A 21,276-nucleotide genomic window follows, 5' to 3' on the forward strand; every position below is an offset into this window, starting at 1 on the left:
AATATACCCATAAAGCAAACAAGACAGCTTAATTGTTTGTTTCTCCAAGGGAAGAAGCTAAACTCGGAATTAATTTGGTTCAGCCTGTGAAACAATTCGGTGGCTCTGCCTAATTCTGCCAATGAAAGAACCTTTCCCAGATACAATTAGCATGTAAATCAGCGGCAGAGCGAGCAAGGGGCCCAGGCGGCGACCCGGGCAGGGCAGAGGTGCCTTTAGGAGAACCGCGAGGACCCTCCGCCTCGGGCCCGCGCCAGGGGCGCAAGGAGGCGCTCAGGAATCCAGCTCGAGCTGGCCCTGCCGTCGCCAGCCCGAAGCTGCCAGTTAAATAGTGCAGCCGAGGATGGAGCCGTCCCGGCCCACCAACGCCCTGCTCCCGATCCCAACCGGACTCGAAAAGGACCTCCGAGAGCCAGCCTACACCCAGGGTGCGGGAGCGCACAGCCAAGCCCGCCGCTCCAATCCTCCCCACCCCACCCCAGCCCAGCCCCCGTCCCCCTCGGCGCCAGCCCCCCCGGATCCCGGGGGCTGCGCGCGCACCTAGAATCGCCCTCCTCAACCCCCTCCACCATCCGGAATCTGTAGCGGCTTTGGTTGGGAAAGGTGGGGATAGCGGCCCCTGCTGGCAGCTCTGGAGAACAGCAGAGAGATTGACTTTCCCCCTTTACCAGTTCCCCACCTTTTCCAGGTGGGTTGTGGAAATAATAATAATAATAATAATAATAATATTTACATATACATGGATGGTGTTGTCGCGTGTGCATTTATTCTCTGTGAGTTCTCACGAACAGATGTCTGTACATAACTTGGGTTCCCAGTCCATCAGTGACCCTAGTCCCAACTAGGGCACAGGTACAGTTTCTAATCATTTACTTGAGGGCACTCGGCCCGAGGATGACCGCGACTCCAATCTCCCTCCCAGCGCTTTTCTCGCCCGACCCCTGGCTAGTAAATATTGCTTCCAGAACTGCGTGGCCGCCCAGTGTTACTTTCTTTCAAGGCCGTGAGTACGCCCGCGCCATCTGCGCAGCCCGCTGGGGAAACCTCGGCCAAAGCGCGCAATTGTTTGCACCGCGAGCGGGCGCGGCAGGGAGCGCGCAATGGCCGGGTTTGGGGAAATGGGTCTGGCCGGACCAGTTTGCACAAGTCTTTGTCAGCAAGGCTTTTTGGCGAATGGAACTTCAAGCGATGGAGGAAGGCTGTGTCTACCATTCTTCGTGAAATCACATAACAATAGCGCCTTGGAAGAAGTTGAGATTTACTTCTTCCATGAAGCCACTGGGTTCTCATGGGAATTGTTTGCGTTTTATTTCTTAAGTTTATTTATTTCTAAGAACAGTCTACACACTTCTAAATTTTAAAACAAATCGTTATCAACACCATTCTTTGTACTATGATTTATTTGCTTACTTAACATGCCTTATTAACGTGTTGTATACGCGTTCACTCATAGCTGTGTTCCTATCTTCTAAGTGTATTATTAACCGCACCGGCTTCTATCTAATTCATTTGGGTGCGTAGAGCGTCCATCACTTCTGGAATCTACCTCTTGATACAGTAATCAGAATTAGAAAGGCTCACCGTTCACTTACCCTCATGCTTTAAAACTTTTCCATTTAAGAAAATCGATGGACAAATCCTTTCTTGTAACTCGCTCCTGCGCTACATCTATTTTTATTTATTTTTCTCATTTAGCAGGACTCAGCAATACTGTCCTGGATTTTTGTTTTTTTCTTTTCCCAATGCTAGAGCAGATGCGAGGGTGGGGGAGGCAAGGGCTGGGCTCCGCCGGAGTCGCCCCCTCCGGGACCTCTGCCTAGAGCGCGTCGGCGGGGTCAGGACTCGCGATGGAAGGAAGCTTTACTGGTCAGTCGGTCCAAATCTCCACCTGCCGCCTCACCGCGTAGGTTCCCTCTCTCTGTCTCGCTCACTCGCATTCACACACAAACACCATAGCTCTCCTTTGGGTCGGAGGAGAAGCCAGCCAAAGTAGGCGGGGTTGCAGGAGGAGAGTCCGCTGTGCGTAATCCAGTCCGGGACTTGGCTCAGCCCGGGAGCGGCGGCCTCTCCAGTGACAGAGGAGTAGTGAGCGGCGACGGGTGAGGCTGCAGCCAACTCTGCTCCCCTCGCACTCGGCTGCCCGGGCGCTCGGGACGCAGCAGCGGCGCTTTTCCCTGGGCTGACCGCCCGCGATGTCCACTTAGGAGCGGCGGCAGCGGCCAGCATCGCCACACCCGCAGCACACCGCTCCCGGTCGCAGAACGGGGCTAGAGGGTGCCCCCCTGCCCCAGCCCCCACCCCGCCCCCCACCCTGAAATGACTTGTTAATCGGCGCAGACACCACCGAAGGGACTCGCTGGAGTGGAATCCAAGTGGAATTTGGATTTGAAGAAGAGTTTCTTGAACATTTACTCCTTCCTTATTGTTTTTTTTTTCTTTCTTTCTTTTTTCTGCTCCCCTTCTCCGCCTTTCATTGGAGATGAACACAGAGCTTTTGCATCCCAGAAAGTAGTCGCCGCGACTGTTATCCCCAAAGAGACAAGCACACATGTAGGAATGACAAAGGCTTGTGAAGGAGAGAGCGCAGCTCGCGGCCCAGAGATCCTCTCGATAATGGATTACTAAATGGGATACACGCTGTACCAGCCCGCTCCGAGCCCTGGCCGCCTACCCGTCGATGCACCGAAAAGGTACGGCTGGGACGCCCCGGTGCGCTCCACCTCCCGGGCGGCTCGCCTCCAGCCTGCGGTCTCGGGGCCGCGGCCAGAACGCGCTGGCTGCTTTGTGGTGCTGGCGTTTTATTTTGTCTCGTATCTCTGTCTCCTGAGCATTGCCCGGCCCTGGGGAAGCAGTCGTGAGCCCTGCCGGCCGCTCCTCTCTGCCCTGAGCCCCAGAGACCGCCGGGCTCCGTGTTGCGGGCTTCCCCACCCGCGCCGCACACAACGCCCGGTGCCGCCCGGGACCGCGACCGCGCGGCTGGCCGTCTGGCCCGGGGATGTGTGTGCAGGACCGGGCACGTCCTCACTTTGGGGCCAGCAGGGAGCAGAGATGCCCCAGGAGGGTGGGATTCTCGGAAGCGCCCTGTCCTCGTGCGAAAGCCAGGAGGGGGGTTCTGCCCTCGAGGGCTGAAAGAGGTTGGGTGGAAGAGCGCTGTTTTCATCCATCACCAGGTTTGGATTTTGGAGTGGGAGAATGGGTTCCGCAGGGACGGTGGGAAAGGGAAGAGAATCTTTTGTTGTCCGCGCGGGTCTGGGCTGGGCTCTGTGTGGAGTGTGTAAACTTGTAATAGCCCTGGCACCCGCGCGCCCTGCCACTTGGTGATATCGCGGTTCCCGCGGCCGCGGGCACCGGAGGTTCCGGGCTTTGTTTGCTCGAACGAGTGCCCAGGAGTGGTCTCCTCCTGGGGTGTGCGGCGCTCCCGCCCAGGGCCCCATCCCTCGCCGCAGCTCCTGGGCAGTGAGGACAGCATCTGTCGGGGCTGCGTCGTCCCTCTCCAGACAGAGCCTGCCACTCCGGGGCGGGTGCCCGCCGCGCCCTCCTCCAGGATCTCTGGAAAGGAGGTTCCCGGGAGGTGGAAGGGTGGGAAGATCTGGCAAGAGATGGCCAGAGCTGCTACCCAAACAAGGGCTCTGCCCCTGCCCCAGGTTCCGGGTCTCCGAACTACTAGCTACGTTCTAGAGCTCTGCCTCGCAGGCAGCGGCGCTCGGGAGCAGCCCGACTCTGCCCGCCCACCCTGCGTGGCCTCGCTGGGGTGGGAAGTGCCTGTTCTCCAGGCTCCCCCGTTGCTTCTCAGCTCTGCCGTGGTACACAGTGCAAAGCAGGGTCCTGACGTCCGCTCCCTCTCCCCTGGACCCGAGCGGCACTGGGGGAGCCAGGGAGCGTGTGGGTGTCGGGAAAGGAAACCGGACTCCGCTGCCTTTCCCGCTCCCTCTCCGCCCCCTCGCCCAGCGACTCCTCCTTCTTTTCCAGCACGGGTCACTCCACCGGGCGCTTCTGGAAAGTTTCTCTGAAAAGCCACGGGCGGCGGGCATGACCGGACTGGGGCTCAGCTTGTGCAGCCTGCGAGAAACTGACCCCCAGGGGAAGCCAGTGGACGGCCCCAGGGTGCAACCAGGAGCTGGGCGCGGGCTTCTTCCGACAGTGGCGCCCCCACTCCCCACCCTCCACCCTCGACCAGCGGCCCCTCAGGGTCGCAGCGCTGCACTTGCTGTACCAGTCTCAAGCAATGGAAGGAGGGGAAGTTCAGGGTCAGGGCTCGGGATGCTGATGCGGCCACCGTGGCCCTCGGCTGGCGCGGGGGTGCGTGTGGGCATTCCGCCGGGGCTGGCTGCCTTGCAGGTACCAGTTCCAAGAGCAGCATCCCAGCCTCCTGCGCGCGCGCGTTCGGTTTTCCCGTCCGCGGGAGTCTAGGGAGGAACAGAGCAGGTAGCCTGGTGTGCGTGGAGCCAGGTTGGAACCTCTGACTTCACAGCCAAAGCCAGCACTCGCGGGGACGGCGACGGCCGCCGGCCTGTGTTGCAGTGGGCAGCCCTTCCAGCCCTTCGCCGTCCGTCCGTCCGTCCTTGGGAGAAAGGTGGTTGCGTTGGGGAGGCCGCGGCCCGACGCGGCCAGGGTGGGAACGCGCTCTGCTTATGCCGGATGGAAATCAAATTGCTACTGAACGTGATCCGTGAAAGGTTTAAAAACACAGACGCGCACGACACACACTTTCTCACACTTGTTCGCACAACTTTTTTTTTTTTTTGCCTCAACTCGGAAAAGATCTTTAACCCAGTTGCAGTGTCCTGCCAGTAGGTCTCAGGAAAGCTATTGAATGCCCCCCAGCGCTGGTTTTTAAAGTCTTTTCCGAGTAGAAAGGTCGAGCGCCTTTGCTTGCCTTTCTCTAATCCTGTTAATGGTCAGCTTTCCTTCCAACACATTTCTTATCTTTGGCGTTAAGTCCACGGGTTGCCACTGATGGCAGGGGGGAGACTGTTGGTTTGGGATGCATGACTCCTCTATTTAGTTGTGGGTTTTTATTATTATTATTATTATTCCCCAAAAGTAAAGATGCCTGTGCTCAATTCTGAATGAAAATATCTTACTTTTTAACACCCCCTTATCCAATTGGCTAGCAGGGTGGTAAAAAAAAACATTTTGTATGTTTTTTTCAGACCCTGTTTAGTCTGCGTGGAGCAGTTTTATGATTTACAGTAAGCTTTGATTAAACCACTCCAGGCACCAAAGTTAATTATTAACCTAACCTTAAATACAGTGGCAGAACCGTGTCTCCACCTATTAACCTAAACTATCTGTTAAAAAAATAATTGCACTGACTATTTGAATTTGGTTTACCCGTGCTTGTTTATATGGTAACTTTAATTCAAATCTTGAGTAACCTCCACTCTCAATTAATATTCTGGTTTTAGGACATTCTTGAATGAGGCACCTTGCAAACCAACCTGAAAACAAAAAGGAATGAAATCCGATATAAAACTTCATTTTTGTGTTAATGTCCTTTTTCAACTTGATATAAAGAAGCATTCTAGTTCATGTTTCTTATTTACGATGTTTGTGTTCATGTTTCTTATTTCTGACAGTCTTCCCAAAGTGTTATGTTTTGCCGTTACCACCAGGTAGAGATGGGCCAACGTTATCAATAATGCATGTAATCCACCTGACATGTTCAGCAGACACCTAAAATCTTTATCTCAGGAGCCACCTGCAGAATATACTTATTGGCTAGAACATCTAAGTTTAAAGAGGTTAAAAATTCATAAGAATCAGTGTATAAACTTAACTAAATGTCTAATGAATCAATGAATCAATGAAATAGTCACACATGGTTCACATTTCTTACTGACAGTGGACCTGTTTGTTTTTTTTCCTAGTGAAAAAAAATCCATGCCTTCAAGCATGTGGTTATTATAAAGTAGCAATAAGCGCCACTCTTTATTTACACTCACAGAGACACAAACTTACACCCCTCAAGTTCTTTCCAAGTCTAGTGAATGCTTTTCTCATTAAAAAAAATATAACATTTGCATTCTGAGTAGGCAGATAACATTGCCAAGTGTGTTGAATGAGAAGAATAACAAGAATTAGGGAGACGTATCTTCATGCAATAAAAATAAGACACCCAAATTAAGAACTTTTATTAAATTCAAAATAAATACTCATGCTTTAAAAGTAAATAGGTAATTGCACTTCCATATAAAATGGAAGGAAAAATACTGTTTTGAACAAGGAAGTAAGTCAGATACTTTCCTATGTGTGCATAGTGGGTTCAGCTCTTTTCCAAGCAGAACAAAAGAATGATTATGGGAGGAAAACTTTTTTTTTTTACAATTACACAGCCAAGAGCTAATATATTCTCCCATCTTTTTTTGTTTGTTTGTTTGCAGAAAGGAATCACAGGACTAGCCAAGGTAATTGCAAATACTTTAATTAGCACTGCAAAGCCTGGGAAAGCCTGCAGCTATCACTGCGCTCCCCCACACCCAACTCCCAGAGTGGGTGTTCCCTGGGTGTTCACACTTCCAGGGGGAGGTGCAGCCTGGAAGCATCCTGCTGTGCCCCCCACCTCCCAACATCAGTCCATCTCTCTGTGCCTTTGGAGCCAAGTTGTCCCTGATATTTCTATTCCAGGGTGAAGGCTTTTCTCATCTGCTTTAAATGTGCTGCAAGAGCAACTGAGCTATTCTCTGCTGGCAACCACAGGGTTGCCTCTTGGGGATATGGTAAGGTAGGGAAGGGAGGGAGGCATTTAATCCCTTTGAAAGGGGCAAATAAGATATCATACCACACAAACCTCAAGGGGAGAAGGGAGCATGGGACTATTACAGTGTAGGATATACTAGTACACTAGAGTATCTTGCTTTGTGAAGCAGATGACTTACTGTAAAACTTTTTTTTATTAGAATTATTCTAATTACACTAATGGAGAGTGTCACATAAAACTATCAAAACTCTGATGTTTCCCAAATAAACTGTATCTTTCAAGTAGTCAACATTCAAAACACCTAATTTTGGATCTCTCTCCCCCAAATATGCTTTTCTTAAAATCTTCTCCGTCTCGGTAAATGGCATGTTCCATCCTTTGAGTTGCTCAAGCCTAATATCTGTGACTCTTTCTCTGTCCACACCCATTCCAGCTGCAATGCTCTTGGCATTCGGACTTCCTCCAGGCCTGCCACTTCTGGGGCCCACACACAGGCTAAGTGCCCTGAGCGCCCCTGCTGGGTTATTGTGCCTGCCTCCCAGCCAGTCTTCCTGTTTTGCTCTGGGCCCCCTACAGTCTTTTCTCCATGCCATCCCCAAAGCGGAAAGGCTAAACTAGATCAGATCACTTCTGCTCAGCTTTCCCACTTCGTTCCAGGGAAAGCCAGAGTCCGCCCTGTGGCCTTTGTGGCCCCACACGATCTGCACTTGGGCCCCCACCTCGCTGACCTCCACTCCTTGGGGCTACTTCAATGTGCCAGTTGTGCTCTCCGTGGTCCTTGGCAGGCTCTTTGCACTTGCTCTTGTATGGCTTGGGAAGGGTCTTGCCCTGGATGTCTTCATGATTGTTCCTCACATTCCTTAGGTCTCTGCTCAAATGTCACTTTCTCAGTGAAACCTTTTCTGATCACCTTAGTTACTTCACCTTTTTCCCCTCAACACTTCCAACCGCCCTGGCCTGCCTCATTTTTTTTTCCTTAGCACTTATCACAGTCCAATACACTATATGTTGTCCTAGTTTATTTTGCCCTCCACTAGAACATAGGATAGACATGTTTATGTTTTATTCACTACCGTACCTCCAGCACCTAAACCTGTGCCTGGTACATCCTAGGCCTTCTAGGACAAGTACTTGTTGAATAAATGAATGAATGAATGGTGACTCTTTTTGCAAACAACTAGTCTTTATCTCTTTTGTCTGCTCATTTTCTTCATATATATATATATATATATATATATATATATATATATATATTTCTTGATTTCAGAGAGGGAGAAAGAGATAGAAACATCAATGATGAGAGAGAATCATTGATTGGCTGCCTCCTGCACACCCCACACTCAGGATAGAGCTGGCAATCCAGACATATGGCCTGACCGAGAATCGAACCGTGACCTCCTGGTTCATAGGTCGATGCTCAACCACTGAGCCATGCCAGCCAGGCAATGTCTGCTCGTTTTTCTATACCATGTTTCCATCAAATGAGCTATCTCTCTGTCTGCATGAGTGTGTGTGTGTGTGTGTGTGTGTGTGTGTGTGTAACAATGTCTTCCATGTACATAGGTGCTATGTCTCATGCACCATTAGTAGAACATTCACTGTGGGTTGTTTTCCCAGTCTTGGTGATGGATTGGAGCCTGCTCATTCCCACACTCTCACCCAGTCCCCTTCTGTGTCCAAGAACACACATCTGTGTGACACCTGGTTGAAGCTGGAGGGAATCTGAGTTAGGCAAAATCATCTTGCCAAGAAACTGAGCTAAGAAGACAGCCAACACTTATGGGGATTGAGCTTTTGACCTTGGCCTCATTTGTTCTGCATTCTAACCGTTGGCCACAGAACCTTCTTGCTTTTTTGGAGTTTACTAACAGTAGTTTTCAAAATTGAACTTCCCACCAGGAGAAAATAATATGCTTGTTAATCCACATTTCTGCCCTGTACAAGTATAGCAGTAACTTGTTGAAGGTCCTGTACTTGGAGTCAGAAGACCTGGGCTCCAGACTTTAACTATCTTAACCTTTCTGATCTGCATTATTTTAAACAAAAAAATGTGAAGAGTAACCTCTGCTTCCTACCTTGTAGGACTGCTGGAAGAATAAGATGAAATCGGGAGTGTGAATGTACGTGGTAAACTATGAAATGCACTCTGGAAATTTGAAGTTTGATGCTAGCTCCTCCCTCCCCAGTCCCTAGGCCTAGCAGAGACCCTACTTCATTGTCTTCTAAATCAGAAAAGAAAGATTAGACTCTGTTGATGTCATTTTAGTGTAAACCACATTGTGAAATTAAACAATATCCTCAAATTCATTGAAAACACATAGTCTACATTCAACAGGGATAGTAGCCATATTAATCAGAACGCCAACTGCATCAAGTAAAGATTGCTTTCAATGTGACCATTAAATGGAGCGAGGTCATGGGAGGAGCACTCTGCCAGTCATTATAAACAAAGAGAGGGCATTGTTTTGACTTAGGTAAGTTCTAAACTGGTTAACGTCAACGTGCCCATGAATGTGGAACAGACCTGTCAGGGTGAACTAGGAGTAGTAGAAGTTCTGATCTTGGCTGTAACACAGGCAAGTATTTAGATTTTGTGATGTGAAGTTTATAACATGGAGGGACTGTCACAGGGAGGCAGTGCTGAGGTCATGCTTCTTAGGTGGACAGACCTCACTTGATTTGCGTCCTAGTTTTTGCCATTTACAAATAGTGTGACTTTGAGCCAGTTACTTAACTTGTCTCAGTTTCCACTTGTAAAATGCTAGTATGATGAGGTTATAGTTGTTAAGAGTGAATATGATGGTATCTGTAAATTTGTAGCACAATGCCTGGTACACTATACACATTCATTAAATATAAGGTGCTTAGAATTTTTTTAAATCCTTACCCGAGGATATGTTTTTAATGATTTTTAGAGAAAGAGGGAGAGAGAGAGAGAGAGAGAAAACATCGTTTGGCTGCCTCCCTTATGCAGTGTATCTAGGTATGTGCCCTGATCAGGAATCAAACCCGCAACCCTACAGTGTACCAGACAATGCTCCATCCCACTGAGCTACCCAGCCAGGGAAGGTGTTGTTTTTATTTGGGTGACAGTAGTCATGGAGAGTGCCCAGATGGGGAGAGTACAGAAGGAAATGGCCACAAGTCTGTAGCATAAAGAGATGATGCAAAGGAAACAACCTTTGGGCTAGAGATGAACATTCACACGGTCAGCCGGCCATCGTGTCAGGGGTTTTAAGCTGAGAAACATGTGAAAGCGTCACTTGCATGGGAAGAGGAGTCATGATCCTTTTTCTAACCGTGGAAGTTGAAATATCACACCCAACATAGAAGAAGAAAACAACAACACTATACAAACAAAACAACAGCAAGTAGCACAGGGCCTCACACCAAGTAAGACCCACAGGAGAGTTGTTTTAAAGAAATGACATCCTTCACTTACTAACATTTTAAGGATAAAACACACAATCTGAACCCACCAAAGAATCTGAAAGCGCCCACATTTGGCATCTGAGAGTAGCCGGCAATGACTGTTCAGTGATAAGTTGAATGGACCCCAAGCGCCATACCTGTGATAGGAGACACTGGCTGCCGAACGACCCCTCGGAGGCTGTCACCAACTTCTGCAAGAGGGTCTGCGAGCTGGCCATACACTTGCTGGGTCACTCTTCCCTGGGCAGACCTGCACTCCATTTGGGAGAGCTGAATCTTTCTCCACTCAGAAGCAAAACATCACCTTCCCTACCAAATGTTAGCTAACCCCAATAGAGACTGCATTTACTCTGACCACTATACTGCCATGAAATTTGATTCAAATGAAGCCATGCAAATTCTTATCAGTGAGGAGAATCTGACTTCTGAAAGGCACAGCAGAAGGTGCAGTAAAGGGGCATCATCACCACATTCCCTGAAGGACTCCTGCTGCACCAGAAGGAATAGGAACCTCTCCTGGCTTAGAATTAGTTCTTTTCTCTTAAGAGACTAATTTGTTTTTCTCTTAAATATTGTAAGTAGAAAGATAATATAAAGAGAGCGAGAAATAAATCAGCAATTAACATGCCTCAAAGACTGAAGGGCCAGGTCTTCTGAGCAGTGAGTGAGATAACTTGCTTTGAAAGTATTGTTAGTATTCGGTATTTCCACATACAGCCCACAGACCTGAGGCTTTCATTTACTGTGACTCAGCGCTTCTGTGGTTTCCCACCAACCTATAATTGCCATTTGTAGAAAATTTAATTCAAAGAATCCCCGCCAATTTAAAAATTTAGCAGGAGATGCTATTTACCTCTCTCTTAGCCTTTCTACCCTCCCACGTGTTTAAGACCAAGCCTTTGGCCATGATTAGATCTGAAGCATTTATAGCACGAGCTGGCACTGAACACAATGAAAACACACCATTGGAAAATAACCATTTGGGGGACTGAGAAGAAATACTACATTAGTTATGGTTTAATGTTATATGAGACTTTTACAGACGAGCTTTCTGTGATGGATCCACTCTCCTTTCCTTTTTCTTATTCCTGACCCTTTTTAAAGGAGAGTATTCAATCTTTTCATTAATATTGCAGTGACTCCAGCTGTCCTTGAATGAGGAAACTGAGAGAATACTGATTGAGCTGGTGAGTGGGAATGTTCCTTTCCCGAAAATGGAATGCTTTATGAAAAACTGCATTCCACAAAAAAACATTCCAACAATCCACCAACTGTGTCTCCTCCTTTTTACCCCGAGAACCACGTGACTTCATTCACTTATTTTGGTGTTTGTATGCATTAGTTCCTAGGCTTCAAATACCCAGGTGGAAAGCCGGTAGATTAAAGCCTTTAATTATTCTAAAAAATGAGAGCATTAGAGTTACTAAGAACGTGCTCATGTCAGCATTGTGAGCGATCCATGGAAACCGAATAGTTTACAGCATCCTAAACTGGAGTATCCGTAGCCGAATGGCAGTTGGGTGGATTTTTATAAGAATATTTGTTAATGGTTTTCGAGATGGATTCTGTGCTAATTTTTCTCGCATCATGAATGATGGCCCCAGCTAGACGCTGTCGCTGGGATCTTCATCTATTAATCATGGAGGCTGCTTTCTTATTCGGTTGCCATAGTTTCAGTGCCTCCGATAGTGTTGGGGTGTCTTGGGGAAGGTTTGAGATATACTAGGGCTTGCAAGACTGGCAGTTATGTTGGCAGTTGCGGTGCTCTTGAAAGAACTGAAAACCACTTCTCTTCTAATTCAGTGCTGGATTCAAAGAGGCAACTTCTGAGAGCGTCTCTCTGGACCTTGTTATGTGCACAGCCAGCTGATATTTACTCCAGGATTTGCCTCTTGCTCAGTGCTGCTGGTAAAAAATTACAGTCCAGGGGCTGATGTCACTTTCATCTTTCGGCGAGAAAGCACAAGGGTGTGAACTCTTCATTAGGACTATTTATAAATATGGAGGTAAATGAGGGCATTCATGAGTTTGCTCAACATTTCAGCTTCATAAATTGGTGTTGGCTCTGCAGATTGCTAAATAAATAAAATGACCTCAGGAGTGTTGTATCCCCTGCCTGGGTATGGCAGTGCAAACATTTAGTGCTTTCCTTCAGGTTTCACCTTTATTTTTTTAGGTTTGACACACATTACTGAGGAGCTAGAGACCATTTGGCTGTATTTGCAACAATGGCCCATAGGTCTGCTGCTTTGTCAACTCTTGAGTATAGGAGCTTTTTTTTTCCTTTCTGTAAATTGTAATATTTTGCTATTTTGTGTTTAGGTTTGTGACTTAAGGGTTGATTAGGAAAAGCTCTCCAGTTGTGCATATATTGCATGACTGAGTCAAGAAAAGATTTGGAGAAGTAAATTGTTGCAAGAGGGAGACCCACATACTAGCTGGATTTATGTGCTTCATGTGTGATGTGGAACACAGCCTTCCTTTGTTAGGTAAATTTGGCCTGTATAACACATACTGCTGGGGCACTTCTTAATGTTTTCTTCCCCATCCCTCAAGTGGACTTTCAAGGACTCCTCCTACCAGAGCCATTAAATTCCTCATAGACTAAAACGTAAAATAAAACAATCTCATACTTGATGCAAATGGCACTGAATTGAGGACATGCAAAGCATCAGATGAAAATCCAGGCAGGTTCAGAAGAAGAAAACCTTTAATTCATTACAAATGGGCCTCATCTAGAAAAATAGTCACTTTTTATTTTATTTTATTTTTTGCTAGAAAATGACTAGTTTTCATTTCAGGGTGAGCTTCAAAGCAACTGGTTCAAATTTCCCCATATCCAGCCTGTCACATTTTTTGTGTGTGTCAGATCAACAAGCATGTTTAATGCACGTGCCTATTATATTGACCCCCTCCCTTACCCAACCACACTAAATGATTGATTTTAGAGGCCAATAACTTGAAGTAAATTAAAAGGATAACATGCCCTTAATTGCTACTGGCTTCACCAGGCTTCTGGGCACGGGAATTCCTTGTGGAGAAACACTTTTAAGTGTCACAGCAGTTTTTGATCATGTGGTCTGGCTTACCCATAGGCTGCAATTATCCCCCAGCCCTTCTCCAGGTCCCCCTCAAATATCTCCATGAAGCAAAACAAGCATGCATTTTTAAATTCAGCATTATGGACCCCCAATTGTTTGACAGGGAAAGAAAATATGTCCTGCACATTTTACAGTATTCTCGTAAGTTAGTTGTTTTAAGGGCAAGGGGGCGGGGTGGAGGGGGAGAGAACAGTGGGACTAATATTTCCGATCAGGAGCTTTTGGTGTGAGAAGAAGAGCTTGTGTGAATTCAGTTTGCTGTCCTCTCTACAGTCACAGATTGGCATTATTCTTGGGTGTCAGGTCAGGCAAGATACTACACATAGAGCCTTAAGAAAAGCAAGCAGTACTTTTGTGTGGATGTCGGTTCAATACAGTGTGGACTTTAATTAACCTTAATTAACGATTTCTGATTACAGATTTTCTCTTGTGCCTCCAAGGCACAAAATGTATTTTGGTGGAACATTTCCAACGGCAGTGACTTGAACATGCTTCCATTTTCTTGCCATGCACACCGCACTAGGTTCTCAGTGTATGAAGAATGTCTTGCTGCATCCTTCCCTGAGTGGTAAAATGCATTGTCCCCCCCAGTGGTCATACAGATGCAGAGTATGTTGGAATGGCAGGTGAACCATTTTTCATTTTAAAGTAATTTACTTACAAAATAGGGGACATTTACTGGCTTCTACCTGGCTTTAAGGCCATTCCTCCCAAAGACTGGATGGGACTTTGAGTGGTGCCTCAGTTCCTTCAAATGAACGCTGCCATATGCTGGGGACGGTAGACCATGTGGTATTTACTGCCTTTGCCCAAAAGTATTTACCAAGTGTGACAAATACAGACCAGGGGCTATGGCAGGCCCTGGAGGAAAACAGGTCTCACATCTTGTTGGAAGTGCTTTTGTCCTGTGTCATGAGTTTTAGAACAGTATCAATAAGCTGAATTATATTGTTAGGGAACTATTTGCATTCAACTTTTAACTAGAGGCTCTAATGAAAGTTAGATATAATAAATTAAGTCCAACTTAAGAACTGAGTTTCCGTGACTAATCATTTTGTAGCTTATATGATGAAACTAATAGCATATAACTCATCTAGTGTAGTCGAGTGTGTGCTTATTATCATTGCTTTGCTTTTACAATTAAGCTTACCGATCTATAAGCATCTTAAGGAGAAAGTGCCTAAATTAAATTGATCTGTAATGTTTGCTGTACTGTGTTCTAGGGTAGTGATTATGTAAAATAATTTCTAAGATGGTTGTCCCAGTGCATGCAGTATGATTTTACTTTTTTTTTTTTTTAATATATCTTTATTGATTTCAGAGAGGAAGGGAGAAGGAGAGAGAGAAACATCAATGATGAGAGAGAATCATTGATCGGCTACCTCCTGCACAACCCCTACAGGGGATTGAGGCCACAACACTGGCATGTGCCCTTGACCAGAATTGAACCTGGGACTCTTCAGTCCACAGGCCGATGCTCTATCCACTGAGCCAAACTGGCTAGGGCTGGTTTTACTTTTTTAATAAAGTCAACCCAGCATCATGATCCCATGTTTGCCCAGCCAGGAGAAGAGGCTACTGGTGTCAAAAGTAGAAAGAACCGAGTAGTCTCTTATGCAGCCAAGAGAAAAGGTAACAAACATCTTTTGGATTTGTTTTTCTTTTAAAGGGATGTTCGGGAGTACAGGAAACAGTTTTCTATTAAAAAGTCAACTTTTATCTACAAGGTGTTTCCTCTCATTTGTGATGAGAGGAAGTTCAACATGTCAAATATGTTGATTAATTAATTCTCATGGGATATCTTGGAGGGTGGAGCTTTCGTTTTTATATTTTGTCATGTCCCGAACAGAAGACCTGTTAATATCGCCCAAACACATCCATTCCCAAGAATGAAAGGACAACAAAATTGCCTGTGTAGATCCTACAACACGCAGGTGTCTGAGAGAAGGCCTGGCAACCCTGGGAATAGCTTGACATTCTCACATTGTTATTGAAATGCAAATTCTGAGCAGAACTTGAAAAGGTTTTAAATGTAGGGCAGGGCAGTATCTTTTCTTGTTGTCAACTATATCTAGTCTTAACTCCCGGGCTTGTTCTAGTAAAAATAATCAAAACTCATTTGCATATGTCATAGTTTTCCAGGGCCTGTGTTTACAGTGCAGACACGCCTTCCTGGGTGGCACCTCCCAAGCAGAGGATAGGCTGCTTCCACTGTGAGGTGCCAGCACAGGGCTGTTCACCTGGAAGGAGTCTTGCTGAGCCCCACATCAGACTTAGAAATCAGGCTTACTTACAGGTGATGATCAACATCACCAGTATTTATAGTGTTATTATTAATAATAAAGACCTCATTTCCAAAGTGTTTATAGTTTTCAAAGTGACTCTATAAACATTGCCTCATTTAATATCATTACATCCTGGGTTAGGCAAGGCAGGTATTATTTTACCCAATTTAAAGATGAGATAACTGAGGTTCAGAGAGGTCAAATAATTTGCCTAGGAGAACACCTGGTAAGGGAAGGGCTTGGGACAAAGCTCCCAACTTTCTGACTCTTGAGTTTTGTGCTCCTCCATGTTATTTCACTGTTCACTCAATACTTAAAAACCATTACAGTCTTCCAACCATAAATGTTCTTACGTTATGCCTATTATGCAGATTGAATACTGATACGGAACAAAAGTAGCTTTCCAAGGACTTACCTGCGGCTTCTGCGCAGCTGGGACCTGAATTCTGCTTCTCAGTGGAAAGCCATTTCTGAACATTGTCTCCGGAGGCTCTTAGGGTCTTGAGCCTGTCATCTGAAAGGAGATCAATTGAAAAATGGAGGCTGTTTTTATTTGGGATTCTAGTCCTGTTTTATAGTAGGGATAAAAATAAACAGTAACATGAGGATGGAAACTTTGGCCGAGGTGCAGGGTCGAACTGGAGGGACAGAAGGTTGAGCCAGATACCCTGGCAGGAGTAGCCTCCTGGGGCTTGCAACTTATGCCTATAAAACAGAAACACGTGTTTAGCAAGGAATAACGTGGTATGGCACGGCATTAAGTGGATCTCCCCTCTGACTAAGTCATTTTACTCTCGGGTCCATGCTGCCAGGTCTAGTGAAGGCAGCAGCCTTCAACAGATACGTATTTGGCATCTACGTCAGACAAGTTCTAGATACTGAAGAGACACAGTGATGACCCAGTTTAGAATTTATTAATTGTGTACTCACCATAGGCCTGAAATTGGGCCCAATTCTAGCAAGAAGGGTGGGTACATAAAAAATCACTGTAGTGTCAGGTCTATTTTCCATCCCAGAAGCAGAGTGGTGAGGATGCTAAGGAGGACAGGAAGGAGCAGCTGTGTCCAGCTGGGAGCTCAGACAGGCCTTTGTGAAGGAGGAAGCATTTAAGTTGCATCTAAAGAATGAGAGAGGGTTCAGTAGGTGGGAGGCCAGGGGAGGAAGAGCAGTGGGTCTAGGAAAGGCAGGAGCAAAGGTCCAGAGGCAGGAAATGAAGGCCTTGGCCCCAGAGCAGCCAGGGGCCTCCCGGGAACTGGTAGTGTGGTGTGGCAGCCCTGAGGACAGAAAGGGGCATTGAGAGCAGCCAGCGGAGGGCTCTGCCCTGTTCTACTGAGGGGACTTGGAGGTGTAGGCAGGTGATGCTTTTGATGACATCATCAAAGGTGTGTTAGAAATATAAATCTGCTAGCACTGCAAGTGGAAAAGGGGAACATATTCTGGGTGTGTTTACAAGATACAGTTGTCAAGACTTAGGGACCTTGCCCTGCCGACGTGGCTCAGTGGTTGAGTGTCGACCTATGAACCAGAAGGTCGCAGTTGGATTCCCAGTCAGGGCTTGGTCCCCAGGGTGGGACGTGTGGAAGGCAGCTGATTAATGATTCTTTCTCATTGATGTTTCTCTCTCTCTCTCTCTCTCTCTCTCTCTCTCTCTCTCTCTCTCTCTCTCTCTTTCTCCCCCTCACCCTTCCTCTCTGAAAATTTAAAAAATATATATATAAAAAAAGACTTAGGGACCAGTTGGATGTGTGAGTGGAAGGAGTAAAAAATGGTTCCAAGATGTCCCCTCTGGGGAACTAAGCAGAGAGTGGGGACATTGGCCAGGTTAAGGACCCAGGTTTATAGACAAAAATAGTTAATATATATTTTTAAATATACTTTTATTGATTTCAGAGAGGAAGGGAGAGAGAAATAGAAACATCAATGATGAGAAAGAATCATTGATCAGCTGCCTCCTACCTGCCCCCTACTGGGGTTTGACTCCATAACCCAGGCATGTGTCCTGACCAGGAATCAAACCATGACCTTCTCAGCAGTCAATGTTCAACCACTGAGCCACACTGGCTGGGTCAAAGTAGTTAATATTTAACAGCTATGATAAACCTTATTTACATGACACATAATAGGCCAAACACCAAAGCCTTGGACCTCATCCCATTGTGCTCACACCCAGCTCTGTGAAAGGAGTGCTAAAGATTTGAAATTAAGAGTGTTTAAACTGTCACATTTGGTCTGACAGCTGGGACCACTTTCTCCAACATCAGGGAGGTTAATACCATAGCATGATGAGCAGAAGATGAGGAAGAGCAAAGCACCATAAAAACTGATTACGAAAGTGCAGAAGGAACAAGGGCGAATGATTCACTCATGAGAATCGGGGCATACGTTGAGCCACCTGTCTCCTATTTTTTTTTCCATTCCGAACTATTTTACTTTATGCAAGTTTTTTAATTCTGAAATTAGATATACATGTTTGTCTCTCCCTGCCCCTCCCCACCCTGTGCTGGGCATATTTATGTAAGTGTTTATCTCTTAAGTTGCCTTGAGCAATCAAAATGTTACAGATGATGTCATTCACAAAACACAAATAACACCTAACTTGTGTTGTTTATTTAATAAGACAGTGTTAGCAGATAGCTAGGCCTTTTTTTTTTTGCTGCATTATGCTAACTTTGAAGAAAAAATGTGTTTAATAATATTTTATTCAGAAAGAAATCAATCTTCATTACACAGATGATCGAGGTATCATAGACTTGGTTATGTTCCACCCCCTAGATAGTATTGATGTTGTACAGTTGCCCCAAGGAATCCTCCTGTGACTTTAATTGTTGAATATAACATTTGTACTCTAAAAAAGAATTCTAAAAAAAAAATGGGTATTACATATTTACCCTTCACTTTGCAGTTTTCTTTCAGAGGGTTCTAAATAAAACTTGTGACAGGAAAGTCTTATTCTATAATAAAATAAGGGTTTGTGCTATATTTTTAAAAGAGGTTGAAAACAGAAGTAAAACAAAGCAGGATTAGAAACATCAAGTATCCTTAGGGAGCTTTCACAAATTGAGAAGGTTTCTGGAAGGGAGAAAACCTTTATGATATAGTTTGCTTTGATGTCTTATTTTAAAGGCACATTAAAATTAAACATTAAGGAATTATTTGATTCCTTTATGTTGGGTTGCCATATTTAAGTTGGTGTCATAATGCTGAGAAAGTAAACTGTAGATTACTTGTTGTGATGTCAAATTATTGCACAGATGTAGTATCATTTGTTTTTCTAACTTGCAGGCTGCCCTCTAGTGTTACTTAATCTCAACACAACCACTTTGTTTAGATCCCATGAAAGGTAAAAAACATAATAGAACAATTTACCAACAAGTCAGCAGCTAACCCAGGCAAGCTAGACTCTTGTCTCTAAATGCAGTGTTCACAAGTGTATAATTCATGGTTTGAAAGGCTGTGCACAAATTTAAGAGTGCCCATCACCAAAGCTCTGATAGCAGCAGATAACACAGTAGTAAGTCCTCACTTAATTTCATGGGTAGGTTCTGCGACTTTAAGAGAAACGACATGAGTATAAGGAAATCATTTTTACCATAGGCTAATCACCGCATCAACATTATAAGGAAGCCATGCTATTCAAGGACCTGCTACACTGTGTGAGGAAAAACACAGCGATGACTGCAATTTAAAGTCAAACTCCGAATACAAAGTCAAATACTGGAGGAGAAGGTTTAGGACTACATTGTCCAATTAATTTCACTTACTTTCTTTTGTGTGTGTTCAGAAGAGTGATATATGATAAAATAAGCTCTCTCTAAATAAGCCTAAAAGACCTTGTTTAGTAAGTTTCAATAAAAATTACAAGTGTCAAGAAAAATATTTCAATCACCAGGTGGGAGATTTCTGAGCAGACAACCTCAAAGTTTATCATATAATTAGCCCTCAGGGAAGAGGTCTCAAACTTCAATGCACTATCCTATTCCAAACCATCAAAGAGTAAATTCCAGCCCTTTATAGATTATTCTCTGAAGCTATTAAGAAGAGAAACACATACTGCAGCCCAAACTGTGGGCATTAAGTATTTTCTGACACTGGTGCCAATTCTGCTTTTGCTCCAGAGTTTGCAATAGTGGAGGGTCAATTTCAGACTCAGTAGCTGTTTTTTTGCACGTATAATGTTGGCATTCTCAGTGGATTACAAAGATAACGTTACAACATTCCACATACATCCAGCTCCTCCCAGCAGAGCAACTGATAAAAATGGCTACTGCTGCTGCTGATTTTTCTGAAGTTTTTGTTTTTAAATATATATTTATTGATTTCAGAGAAGAAGGGAGAGAGAGAGAAACATCAATGATGAGAGAGAATTATTGATGGGCTGCCTCCTGCAGGCCCCACATTGGGGATTGAGCCCACAACCTAGGCCGGGAATCGAACCTTGGCATCCCTGTTCCTAGGTCGACACTCAACCACTGAGCCACACTGGCCACATGATTTCTCTGACGTCTTGCAACTAAGACCAGGAAGAACAACTAAGAGCACGTGAGTGCAGGACATAGAGAATGAAGCCGATGGTCAAAATTACACGTGAGAATCAGCTTTTCCTCTAGGGAGGGTGATGTGATACAGTAGTTAAAAGTGTGCTCTAGAGTTTCCTATTTTAGTGTCCATGAGATCTTGGGAAAGTTACTGAATCTCTCTGTGCCTGGTTTTCCTCAGCTGTATAATGGGAATGCCGACAGTGCCTACCTCATAAAGTGATTCCGACGACTAACCTATGGACCAGAAGGATGTCTGGTACACAGTAAGCACTCAATAAAAATCAGTTGTTGCACCCTAGCTGGTTTAGCTCGTGGATAGAACTGAAGGGTCCCAGGTTCTATTCGGTCAAGGGCACATACCTTGATTGCAGGCTCCTCCCTGGCCCAGGTCCTGGTTGGAGCATGTCCAGGAGGCAACCAATTGATGTGTTTCTCTCACATCGATATTCTCTCTGTCTTCCACTCTCTCTAAAAATCAATGGAAAAATATTCTCAAGGTGAGGATTAAAAAAAAAAATCGGTTGTTGCAATTTGACACCAAGTTCTCCTAATAGAATGGATTACATTCAGTGCGTTCTGTCACCAGCTGTATGGTTCTTGGCATGTAGGTTAGAACCGAAAAGACAAGAAGATGACAAGATGAATACGGTCCAGATGAGTCTTTCTGCTGCTTCTGTCTCCTTCTCCATGTTCTTTCGTGGGTCAGGGCATGATTTAAAATAACTGATTGATCAATCATTCATCATTTCACTTTATTTAGGGAACATTTAGTATGTATGTAGTACTATGTGCATTGAGCTATATTAGATCCTATTAGATATTTCCAAAATGCTAAGTAAGGTGTTGAGTGAGGTGACTAGGTTTTGTTCCAGATTTAATTTGCCTTTGTTGGGTCTAGTGCTCAGACGAGCCAGTGTTTATCAGGCTTAGGCAATGCCCTGAACTGCAGCCTTCCTAGACTCTGGGAATAGAGGATGTGGAAACTGAAGGAATATTAAGGGTTTTCTCATTCTTTTGTATGTAAAATTTAGATTGTAATTAGTGTTGTATTTGGGATCATAATATTCAGAAATTTTCACTAACAAAGAGGGCCCAATATCTCTGTTAACTTAATATCTGACTCAAAACCAATGTATAAGATGTATTTTATACAAAAATTTTTTAAGTTATAGGTGGAATTAATGACTTATACCAATAAACTGAAAATGTTGAATTGATTA

General features: G+C 45.1%; 1 protein-coding gene across 2 annotated transcripts in view; it reads left to right on the forward strand.

Moving 5' to 3' along the window:
* The first annotated feature begins 2,085 nt into the window (after window positions 1-2,085).
* Window positions 2,086-21,276, forward strand: part of SEMA6A (semaphorin 6A) — a 125,804-nt gene continuing 106,613 nt past the window's right edge. For both annotated transcript variants that reach the window (XM_079783191.1, XM_079783190.1), the window contains exon 1: window positions 2,086-2,690. The gene's annotated coding sequence lies outside the window, so the exon portion shown is untranslated. The remainder of the gene's footprint in view (window positions 2,691-21,276) is intronic.

This window comes from Cnephaeus nilssonii (assembly GCF_951640355.1).
Source record: "Cnephaeus nilssonii genome assembly, chromosome: 2".
Lineage (NCBI taxonomy): Eukaryota > Metazoa > Chordata > Mammalia > Chiroptera > Vespertilionidae > Cnephaeus > Cnephaeus nilssonii.